This window comes from Brassica napus, chromosome C3, assembly GCF_020379485.1.
Source record: "Brassica napus cultivar Da-Ae chromosome C3, Da-Ae, whole genome shotgun sequence".
NCBI lineage: Eukaryota > Viridiplantae > Streptophyta > Magnoliopsida > Brassicales > Brassicaceae > Brassica > Brassica napus.
The window spans coordinates 62,871,878-62,884,443 of NC_063446.1; positions in this window are offsets into that span (position 1 = coordinate 62,871,878).

The window sequence follows — 12,566 nt, forward strand, 5'->3', positions numbered from 1 at the left end:
TTGTTCAGGTGGTTCATCGATCCGGTCAAGGCAAGGACTTGAGCGTGGGAGTGAGGTTCCGCAGCGACGCCACGAGGTCGCTCCAGATGGGGGCGACGTGATCAAAGCGACTCGGCTAAGTCGCTCGCACATTCGGTGTCCGGAGCTCGAGAGTCGCTCTGGGAGCGACGTTCCGCAGCGACCACGTGAGGTCGCTCGGGTTTCTGTCGCTGGGAGCGACGTGATCAGAGCGACTCAGCTAAGTCGCTCGCACATTCGGTGTCCGGAGCTCGAGAGTCGCTCTGGGAGCGATGTCCCGCAGCGACCACGTGAGGTCGCTCGCGTTTACTGCGACACGGAGCGACCCATCAGAGCGACCACTCCAGGTCGCTCCCGAGCCGGTCCAGGTAAGTCACATTTCGATTTTGTCCGGTTTAATTCGAGTTAACCAGCCCTAAACCTAACCGGACGACCCTAGAACTACCCATACCCACGACCTTCATCTCTTTCACTCTCCTTTCCTCTCACAAACACTCATACTCTCTCAAACAAACTCACACCACTCCTAACTTTCTCAATTCTCACCCAAATCTCCTAGTTCTTGTTTCTAAATCTAAGCTTTCGCCCCAACAGTCTATTCCTCACCACCCATTCTCCATTTCCTTCCATCCAAAGCAAGGTATTGTGTTTTTAAATTCAAATTCGTAGGTCCATGAACCCTAGAATTTGAAAATCGAAATTTGGTCATTTTCTTGCTTGATTGTGGTGAAATAAACTAGGAAAAGCTTATATATCAAGTTGGGTTGTTGAATTGAAGGTGGAACTGAGCTTAATTTGAACTTTCGCAAAATTAGGGTTCATGGATTTGGGGCTTTTCGAAATTGATCCTATTTGAGTGTGTTAGTGGGTGAGTTAGTATGTTAAGGTGTTGAAAGGTTTGATTAGAGAACCCTCTCATTCTAGAATAACTTTGATTATTGAATTTTACTTGTCTTGTAATTTTCACATGATGAAAAGATTGAGAATTGTGGTTTTTTACGTTCCTTCTTGAAGTCTACATTTGCAAAGTCAATCGACTTATCCCTTTCCAAGTTTTGTATTTCTCAGGTACAATGGTTAAGAAAACAAAGGGAAAGTCGGATGCTGAGAGGCAGGAACCTGAAAGTCAAGAGTCTTCGTTGAGAGGAAAGGCTTTAGCCTTGGAACAAAGCTGGTTCTGGGACACAAAAGACTTCTCGACAGAAAACCGTGGCTGCAAAGAAGGCAAAGGAGCAAGAGAAGAGGGCAGGGAAGAGTATAGCAGTTGCCACAGATGAAGAGAGTGGCGATGAAAGTGCAGATGAGCAGGGCTCCTACAAAGAAGGCCAAGATGTCCAAAGGGAAAGAGGTTGTTCACTACAAGAAAACACAGTTTTAGCAAGGAAATTTAACGAGGAAAACTATTCCTCGTGAAATTATGATGACTTAACGATGAAATTGCGAGGAAATAAATTTTCTTCGTAATGGCCTTGTAAAATACCGAGTAAAGCTTTTCCTCGTAAAATCGTCGTAAGTTAACGTGGTTTTTCCGAGAAAAATGTGTTTCATCGCAAATTCGTCGTAATTTTAGCATGATTTTTACGAGGAAATAACTTACGAGGAAAGAACGAGAAATCCACCAACTTAACACGTTTTTTTTGCCACCAACCTAATTTTTCGTCGTAAATTCCTAGCAAAATTCAACTACCAGATTCGAAAATTTTCTATATATATGGAGGTTTGAACATAATTTTAAGCACACCAACAAGAAAAAAAAAAGTGAAAAAAATGTCGGGCTTGGGAAATATTTTCGAGTTGCGGAGGTGGATGTATATGCATAGAGATGCTAACGGGAGAGTGACGAAAGAATATCTTGCTGGGTTGGAGCGTTTTATGCATCAAGCAGATTCTACACCGCTCGCCCAAGAAAGCGGTAAAATATTCTGTCCTTGTAGGAAATGTAACAATTCAAAGTTGGCAAATCGTGAAAATGTTTGGAAGCATTTAGTAAATAGAGGTTTCACGCCAAATTATTATATCTGGTTTCAACATGGAGAAGGTTATAGTTATGATCAGAATGAAGCTAGTAGTAGTAATAGCAACTTTCAAGAAGAACCGGTTGATCATCAATTGCATAATGCACATAGTTACCATCAGGAGGATCAGCCGATGGTAGATTATGATAGGGTTCATGATATGGTAACTGATGCATTCGTAGCTCATGATGATGAAGATGAAGAACCTAACATAGATTCAAAAAAGTTTTATGAAATGTTAGATGCGGCAAATCAACCACTTTACAGTGGTTGTAGAGAAGGTCTCTCTAAATTGTCATTGGCTGCTAGAATGATGAATATTAAAACTGATCACAATCTACCTGAAAGTTGCATGAACGAATGGGCAGATTTATTTAAAGAGTATTTGCCGGAAGACAATGAGTCTGCTGATTCTTATTATGAGATTCAGAAACTGGTTTATAGTCTTGGGTTGCCTTCGGAGATGATAGATGTTTGCATCGACAACTGCATGATCTACTGGGGAGATGATGAGAAGTTGGAAGAATGTCGATTCTGCAAGAAACCACGATTCAAGCCGCAAGGAAGGGGACGTAATAGGGTACCGTACCAAAGGATGTGGTACCTACCAATTACAGATAGATTGAAAAGATTGTACCAATCGGAGCAGACTGCTGGAAAGATGAGGTGGCATGCCGAGCATACTCAGACGGATGGTGAGATGACTCATCCATCAGATGCAAGAGCCTGGAAACATTTTAACAAAGTACATCCGAATTTCGCTAGCAATAGCCGGAATGTGTACCTCGGATTATGCACAGATGGATTTAGTCCATTTGGAATGTCAGGGAGACAATATTCATTGTGGCCTGTCTTTCTTACGCCATACAACCTGCCACCGGAGATGTGCATGCAACGGGAGTTTTTATTCTTGACCATATTAATACCCGGTCCGAAGCATCCAAAAAGGTCACTTGATGTTTTCCTACAACCACTGATAAAAGAGTTGAAGGATTTGTGGTCAACAGGGGTGAGGACGTATGACTGCTCAACGAAGAAGAATTTTACGATGCGAGCTATGCTTTTGTGGACCATAAGTGACTTTCCTGCCTATGGGATGTTGTCTGGATGGACTACACATGGGAGATTAGCTTGTCCATATTGTAATGGAACGACAGATGCATTTCAACTGAAGAATGGTAGAAAGACAAGTTGGTTCGATTGTCACCGTCGATTTCTTCCAGTTGGCCATCCGTACCGAAGAAACAAGAATTTGTTTAGGCACAAAAAGGTTGTGAGAGACACTCCTCCTCCATATCTAACTGGAGAACAAATTGAAGCGCAAATCGACTACTACGGAGCTAACGAAACAGTTCGCTGGGGTGGTAATTGGCATGTCCCTCGTAATATGCCTGATTCTTACGGTGTTCATCACAACTGGCACAAGAAGAGTATATTTTGGGAGTTACCATATTGGAAGGATCTTCTTCTGCGCCACAACCTTGATGTGATGCATATAGAGAAGAATTTCTTTGAGAACATCATGAATACAATATTGAATGTCCCAGGGAAGACAAAAGACAACATAAAATCGAGGTTGGACTTGCCGGATATTTGCTCAAGAAGTGAGTTACATATAAAAAGCAATGGCCAAGTTCCCGTTCCAATTTTTAGATTGTCTTCAGAAAAAAAGTCGGTTTTGTTCAATTGGGTGGCATCAGAAGTGAAGTTCCCTGATGGGTATGTTTCAAATCTTTCAAGATGTGTTGAAAAGGGTCAAAAGTTCTCCGGGATGAAGAGTCATGATTGTCATGTCTTTATGCAACGACTTCTGCCATTTGCATTTGCGGAGCTACTTCCAACAAACGTACATGAAGCACTTGCAGGTAGTTTACAATAGGACAATAATATTAAATTGGTTTAGTTTACAATAATAGTATTTGACTAACAATGTGTTTAATTGTTTTTGGAATAGGCATTGGAGCATTTTTCAGGGATTTGAGCACACGCACTCTTAAAGAAGAAGTCGTAGAACAGCTTCAGGAGAACATTCCTATCTTATTGTGCAACTTGGAGAAGATATTTCCTCCAGGCTTTTTTGACGTGATGGAGCATCTAGCTATCCACCTCCCATATGAGGCATTGCTTCGTGGACCGGTACATTACGGATGGATGTATCAGTACGAGCGAGCCATGAAATATTTGAAGGGAAAAGCAAAGAACCTCGCCAAAGTTGAAGGTTCTATAATTGCTGGAAGTTTGACAGAAGAAGTTTCTCACTTCACATCGTACTACTTTGCGTCAAAAGTACGTACCCGAAGAAGAGCTCCAAGAAGATATGATGATGGTGGCGTTGCGCCCACATATGCAGTTGTTGGTGTTCCAGAAATCTTTAGCCAGATTGGACGACTTGGTGGGAAATCAAAACAGGTTTGGTGGTCGAGTGAAGAAGACGCTCATAGTGCACACACCTATATTCTACTCAATTGCGAGGATCCATTGATGCGTTATTTTGAAAGGTAACTTAAATTGAGTATACATTATATAATTGAGAGAGATTAATTCATGTAAAATGTGAATTTACAGCATGTTTGTTTCACAAGTCGAAGAAACATTTCCTGGTATATCCACAAGTGACGTAGACAAAAGAAAAGATCAACACTTTGTTAAGTGGTTGAAGAATCAGGTATTAATCAAATACTTTTAAAATTTTCATACATGAATGATTTGTATTTCAACGTTCTTTTTATTTTTAAATAGGTTGATTATGACGACGATGCAGATTATCCTAAGTGGTTACACGAAGTAATTCAATCTCCACTTGTAAAGGTCACCACATCACAGATGTATTTCACACGAGGCTATACTTTTCACACATATGAGTATGGTAAACAGCGGGCAACCAGTAACTATGGAATTTGTGTGAAAGGAGAAACAGATTTCTACGGAATCTTGACGGAGATTATTGAAGTCGAATTCCCAGGGATATTGAAGCTAAAATGCGTCCTCTTCAAGTGTGAATGGTTCGACCCCGTCGTCAATAGAGGTGTTCGGTTGAACAAATTCGGTGTAGTAGATGTCAACGGTGGCCGGAGGTACAACAAATTCGAGCCCTTCATCTTAGCTTCACAAGCAGACCAAGTTAGCTTCCTTCCATACCCACGGATGAGAGAGTCGGGTATAAATTGGTTAGCCGTGATCAAAGTTACACCTCGAGGACGAATCATCGTAGGAGAAGAACCACCATTGCAAGAAGAACAAATAAATGAAGTTCATGAACCTGAACAAGAAATTGATGACATCCTTCTCATTGATCCGCATAATCACGAGTATGAAGATCTTACCGAAGATCCCACGGAGGAAGCTGTTGAAGACGAGTTTCATGTAAATGATGATGTTTCAAGTGATGACGAGAATGTCGATGAATCCGATTAATGTATTTCATATTTGTATGAGTTTGATTTATTATATATAATTAAAGATAATGGGAGTTTATTTATAAATAAGATATCGACATTAATTATAAGTAAAGGAATTGTGTTTTTATAATTTTCGGTTTGGATTAGAATGAATTGCTTGAGGTTAAAGGATAGAAGTGTTTGATATATGAAGTAGAAGATAAAGAAGATGTGGTTTGGGATTTGGGGTTTCGTTTTAGGGGTTTAGAGACAGTCGTCGTACTTTCCACGTTATCTCACGGGAATTTTACGACGATTTATAATACATTACCTCGCATATTCCACGGTAACAGTAAACGTCGTAAGAGCCTCGTTAACTTACGTGGACTAAGAGACGATTTATAATTAAAAAAGCGGACCTCGCTTATTCCACGTAAGACCAAAACGTCGTAAGAGCCTCGTTAACTTACGTGGAATGAGCGAGGTTAGCTTTTTTATTTTACTTTTCGTCGTTAATTCGTCGGTAAATATAAACCCTAAACTAAAATGAAACCCAAATCCCTAAACCCCAAATGTGCAAACCCTAAAACTCCCCATCCTACTTCATATAAACTAAAAAAAAATTAATTTTCAATTTTATATAAACTTAAAAAAAAAAGAGAAGAAAGATATTGGAAACACATATGACGAGATACGTAAGTGTAGCCCACATAAATCTACATCATTTGTATTCAAATATCTTCTTCTCTTTTTTTTTTGTTTTTAAACCTTTCATATATGATTTGTAGAGTGTGTTTGATTTGTTGTGTGATATGTCAAATTCAAAATTTGTAAAATTGTTTTCCAACGTATTAAACCTTTCAAATTCAAAAAAATATATATATTGAAGTTAAAGGGTTAGAAATATATGAAGTATAAGATAAGAAATATAAGAAAGATAGGGTTTGAGGTTTGGAGATAAGAAAGATAGGGTTTGAGGTTTGGGGTTTAAAATTTTAGGGGTTAGCAAAAAAAGCCTCGCTATTTGCACGTAAAATCGATGATAAAAACAAAAATCGTCGCAAGAACGACGTTAAATAAAACACGGGCCTCTGTATATCCTCGTTAATTTGCTTGGGCCTTGCGACGAAACAAAAGACGGGCCCACGTAAAATCGATGATAAAACAAAAATCGTCGCAAGAACGACGTTAAATAAAAGACGGGCCTCTGTATATCCTCGTTAATTTGCTTGGGCCTTGCGACAAAACGAAAGACGGGCCTCTGTCTTTCCTCGTTATTTTGCGACGAATTTTCGACGAACACTAATCCTATATATAGGCGAAACCGCAGCCCTCTTCATTTCCTCTCTAATTCCTCTCTACAGCCTCTCCATTTCCTCTCAACATGGTAACTCTCTTTCCTCTCTAAGTAGTTTAGGGAATTTAGATTAGGTGGTTAGTTTAGGGAATTTAGTTTACGAAATTAGTTTACAAAATTTAGGTTTCCTCATTTTATTAATTACGTAGTTAATACTGTTCATAATTTTTTATTTACTCTTGACTTTAATTTAGAAATTTAAATTTTGCAGACTATTCGTAGGCACCAGCGTAGTGCTCACTACTCGCAGATGTTCGGTCCACCGGGTAGTCGGTTAGACCCGCCTTCACTTCCCGGTTCTTCTTCAGCTCCTGGTTCTTCGGGTCAGCAGGAGACCGTCCCCGAGACTCAATCTTCTCAGAGAGTCTCGCCTTCTTCTACGGCATCGCCATCAGTTCCTCATGTGCCTCCTCCGGTAGCTCCTCCTCCGATGCCAGCTCCTCATGTGCCTCCTCAGATGCCCGCCCATCAGGTTCATGCTGATTTGATGGTGCCAGCGAGTTGTCCTTACTCTCAGTACACTGTTGAGGACATTCTCGGTTTGCCAGGCAGAGAAGGCTTACCGATCATAGACCCCGACCGACCTGAAGGAACTCTTTGGTATGTATGTTACATTTATTTTTTAAAATTCATTTGTGACTTTAATAAATATTTAAAACTTTGAATTTGTTTTTTTTTTCCAGGTTTGGGGTTGATAACTGCCTTGCAACAGAAGTAACCGAGACGATTAAAGGTTACTTCTCCATGGCACATCCCAACTGGAAATCCACTCCGATCTACATCAGAAGGACGTGGTTCAAGATTTACGCTGTAAGTTTTTACAATTTATTCCTGATTTATATTTTTTTAAATTTTATTTTTCTAAACTAATTATTAATGTTTTTTTTTTGCAGCAAAAATTTAATTGGTCCATGGGGGTCACTGAGAAGGTGCGGAAAGAGTTTATCGACAAGGCGAAGAAACGTTTGTTGGACACGGTCTCCAACTGGAAGGGTGACTGGATCGTGAAGGGCTATGAGCGGGGCAAACCCTCAACCATCACCACGGACGTGTGGGATGGCCTCATCCGTTACTGGAGGGATCCTGATGCCATGAGAGTCGCCCAGTCTTGCTCCGCCTCCCGTAACTCGGTAGATGAGCACGGCCACAGGGCGATGCAACATAGTACGGGCCAAAACCACACGCCCGCGTCCGTTTGGAAATGGTACGTAATTTAAATATTTAACTTTTTGATTTTTAATATATATATATATATATATATATATAATAAACTTTCTTAACTATTTTTAGGCCAAGGAGTTGGGACGTTTACCGACTCTTATGGAACTTTTCGATCGGACCCACAAAAACAAGGCGGGCGCATTTGTAGATGAGAGGTCTGAGAAGATCTACAATGATGTGGCAGCTCGTATTGACGAGCGTGAGACCCAGCTGGCGCAGGAGTCCGCCGACGGATCACCCGTCGTCTTATCCACAATAGAAGTGGATAGAATTTACGAGGAGGTAAATTTTATATAAATTTTTTATTAATTCCATTTTACTTTAAAATTTAAATTTTAATATATATTTTATTGTTTTTTAAGGTCGCTCCTAAGAAAAAGGGACGTGTGTTGGGGATTGGTTCCGTCAACGATGTTCCGAGAGCGACGTGTTGGAGACGACACAACATCAGCTGTCGTCGACACAAAACGAGTTGGCCTCGACAAAATCGTCGTTCACAGCTCGTATGACTGGTCTCGAGAACTTCTTGGACGTCATAGCGGCCACAAATCCGGAATGGGAGGCCATGTTCAGGACCATGAGACAACAAAACCCCATTCCAGGCGAGACATCCGTGCAAGTCAACGAGGAAGATCTCTCGAGAAGGAGCGAGGAATTCTACGACGCGGCAATGCAGCATTAGTTTTTTTTTTTGTTATTGTATTTTAAAATTCAAAACTTATTTATATATTATATAATTTCATTTTAATTCGGCCAAAAAAATTTTTCTATTCGATTTAATTTCAATTAAAATTTTATTAATAAATTAAATAAATATAATTTTTATTTATAAATTCAGTAAATAGAAAACAAAGTAATTTCGTCGCTAATTCCCGATGTATTAACGAGGAAAATTAACGACGAAATATCGAGGAACAATTATCGAGGATTTTACGTGGATTTAGTTACGATTCTATTACGACGAATTGTTTTCGTGTTTCTTACGTTTTTATTACGACGAATTTATTTAGAGGTTTTTGCGGGTCTTTTACGACGAATCATTTACGAGTTTCTTACGAGGAAGCACAACGACCGCGTTACGTGGAAACCCCACGTGGTCTTTACGACGAAAACTTAATTCTTCTTTACGAGGAAAATATAACCTCGCTAATTAACGAGGAAATGGCGACGAATCTTCTCTTACGACAATCATATAACGACGAAACGCCTTTCATCGCCATTTCCTCGTAACTCTTCTTTTCCGAGGAAATAACGACGATTTTGGCCGTCGTTAAATTTGTGTTTTCTTGTAGTGGTTGGGGATAGAGACAGGGCGAAAGCTCCATCTGAGGAAGAGCTATATCACAATTTGTTGAATGGGGTAACTTGGACTCCGACTAGATTCGCTGACCTTGATTTGCTGAAAGAGGTGGGTCTCTATTCTGATATTGAGGCAATGCTGGGGCACCTGAAGATGCCCAAACTCCTCACCATGGCCTAACCCACCTACCGGGATGTCTCCTGTCAGTTCTTGTCTTCCCTTGAGGTCACTTACCATGACGATCCGCACGTGAGGCAGGGATGGGGCAAAATAAAGTTCAGGGTCAATGGGAGAGAGTACAACATGAACTTCAAAGACATTGGGAGAGTCATGGGTTTCCAAGACTTGGCAGACTACTCCCTTCCCAAGTGTGAAAACCTCCCCGCTCAGCTTTGGAAGCTAATCACTGGAAACAGACACTCTACCGGGGCTGACAAGAACTCACATATACGGCACCCGTCTGTACGCTACCTCCATAGGATGCTCGTCCATGCATTCTACCCACGGAAGCAAGCTGGTAGTGTCACCGAGGAAGACATGCGCCTGCTCTGCCCGGCTATCCGCCCCTATGCCCCACCTGGAACGTTGCCCCTTCCAAGCAACGACATCTATGCTTCCTTCGGGATGGTCAGTTTCTTCTTCGTGAATCGTCTCGAGCACTACAGAGACTGGGCATGGTACACAACTGATTCGCAACCAAAGGTTGGGATAGGCGGGATGATCACGCCACTGCTCCAATTTCTGAATGTTCCTTTGGGAAAGGACGCAGCAGGGCCTAAGTTCATCGATGGCACTTACTTGAGGATTGCCACCTATTTCAGTGGGATGTATGGGAAGGACTACGTCTACCACTACTACTTGCAGGGCAAGCCGGTCGAAGTGGCTCTTCCAAACCAGAGGCTGACGAGCTTAGAGAGACCTGGAGCTATCAGCTTCAACTTATCCCAAGAAGACTTTCTTGGAGAACACGGGTCTCTCGGTCCCATTGCTGCACCAAGGAAAAGGAGTGTTCCGACGAGACACGAGTTCACAGAACCTCCTAGGAAAGAATCTGTACCCATCTACGGACCTCCACGCTGCTACTTCAAGCCGCATGATGGAGTCCTTCCCCCTGGTGCGCTTCGTGATGCTCATGACCACATTAGCCGACTTCAGCGATGGAACAAGGCACAAGACAGAATGATCGAAAAGCTGAAGGACAAGTGCAAGGCGCTGAGCAAGAAGGTGAAGAAGCAAGCAAAGATTTCAGCCAAGTTCATGAAGAAAATGGCCGATGTCTTGACCAGAGGAGGAATAGCTGGATGTAGCTCAGCGGACTTCGCCTTCGCGAACACATCAGTCCCCCAGCCCCCACCTCACCCCACTGATCTTGGTTTCCCACTCACTGATAGACAGCTCCAGCGACAACAGAGGAACCCATCCACTCAGCCTTCCGCTTCTGGAAACAAGTTTCCATCCCTAGCCTCTTCAGAAAGTGAAGCTGAGATTGAAGAAGTTCAGAGCCAACAATGGTATGGAGACTACAGCTCAGGACATGGGGGTTACTACGCCACGTTTCCACCGGACGACGATGATGCTGGGGCATCTGCCCCCACTTACTATCCTTGAAGGTATTTCTCTACTTTCCCCTGTATATACCATTTCGTTTTTGCATATTAGTTTTCTCTTTTTGGGTATCTCCCTCTCCTTGACAACACAGAGACTGTGTCATTTATGTTTGGGGAAGGTACCAAGTATTTGATCATGTTTGCTTTGATGTTGTTTCATTGAGTCATGCATTGCATATCTATTTGCATATAAAAAAAAATAAAAATCATTTAGTTTGCATCATTTGCATTTCTAGGAGAGTCTAGAGCATATAGGTTGCATTCACTTGCATTGGGAGCAATGATTTTAAATGCCTTGTAAAGAACACTACTTTGCACCTGAGTAGCTTATGCACCTCTCAAAAGGACTTGTATGCTTTGAGCCTTGAAAACTCTTCCTGAAACTTGTTGATTGCTGAAACTCAGTCTTTAAAGCCAACTACAACCTTATTTGAACTGAACGAACTTAATGCATCTTGCTCATGGTCCCTTGTGTACTGAATCATGGATATACACACTTGAGTTGTCACATCCTTTATGCCAATCTTTTTGACAACCTCTGGTGGTAGACCTCTCCCCAAAATCCCTTCCTCTGTTTAAGCCTTCATAGATTGATGAGTGAGGCCTTTTTCGGAAAGTCTTACATGCACATAATGTTGAGAGTATCGGGAACGACAATGCTTGATCTTCATTCTTGCTAGATTAGGCACATTATTGTCTAGCCATAGGATGGGGGTGAGTGTTGTGAAGTTCGATTTGGGAGTATGAGAAAGTTGAAGGAAAAGAGTGAACTCTTGTGTTTAATTGACTAGTCTTTATGGGATAAGTAGAAAAACTTCTAGCTCGATTTGTGAAAAGTCTTAGCCCCCAAACAAAAAAAAAAAAAAAATAGAAAAAAAAAAGAGAAAAAGAAAGAAGAAAAGAATAATAAAAAAAAAAAAAAAGGGTTGGCAAAGTTGTTTAGAGCTAAGATTTGTTTAGAAGTTAAGAAAATCCTTTATAGATTTCAAAGAAAAAGAGTTTTATGTGCAAAGTGTTCTTGGGGTCTTTTGGTGAGAGATGGGAGTTGGGTTCGACATTATGAAGTGATTGTCTAACTTGTATATTTGGGAAAAGGGTAGAACAATGGAGATTGAGCATTGTATGCATGAGTTGGTCTCTTTCTTAGATATATTATGTGCAATGTCAAGGCTACTCGTTTCGAGAGTAAAGCACTTTAAAAGATCATGGATTTCGAACCTCTTGACCCACTTGAATAAAAGTCTTCCCTTACTCAACCAAATGATTTGGACCAATTGACCATTTGCAAGAATTCACTTGATGTTTTATGCTTAATGAATGTGAGAGTTGGTTGATTTGAATGTGTGGATGCTTGATGATGAGTATAAGGGCAAAAAGAGTTGAGATAAGCCTAGAGAAGCTAGAGTGTAATAAGAGAGTGTGCTCATGTTAGATTAGATGTTGAATCGAGTGCTAGTTGTGTTTCTTTTGGCTATGAGCTCCCACCTTCAAACCTCTCTCCCTATGAGTTCTAGAAAGTTCACTTGTGGACAAGTAAAAGAACAAGTTTGGGGGAGTTGATATCTTGCATATTTTCATTGTCTTATCCATTCACCCATGTGCATTTTGATCAAATAGACTAGGATTTAGCCATGTTTAGGTTGCATTTTGCATACATGAGTCCTTATCAGG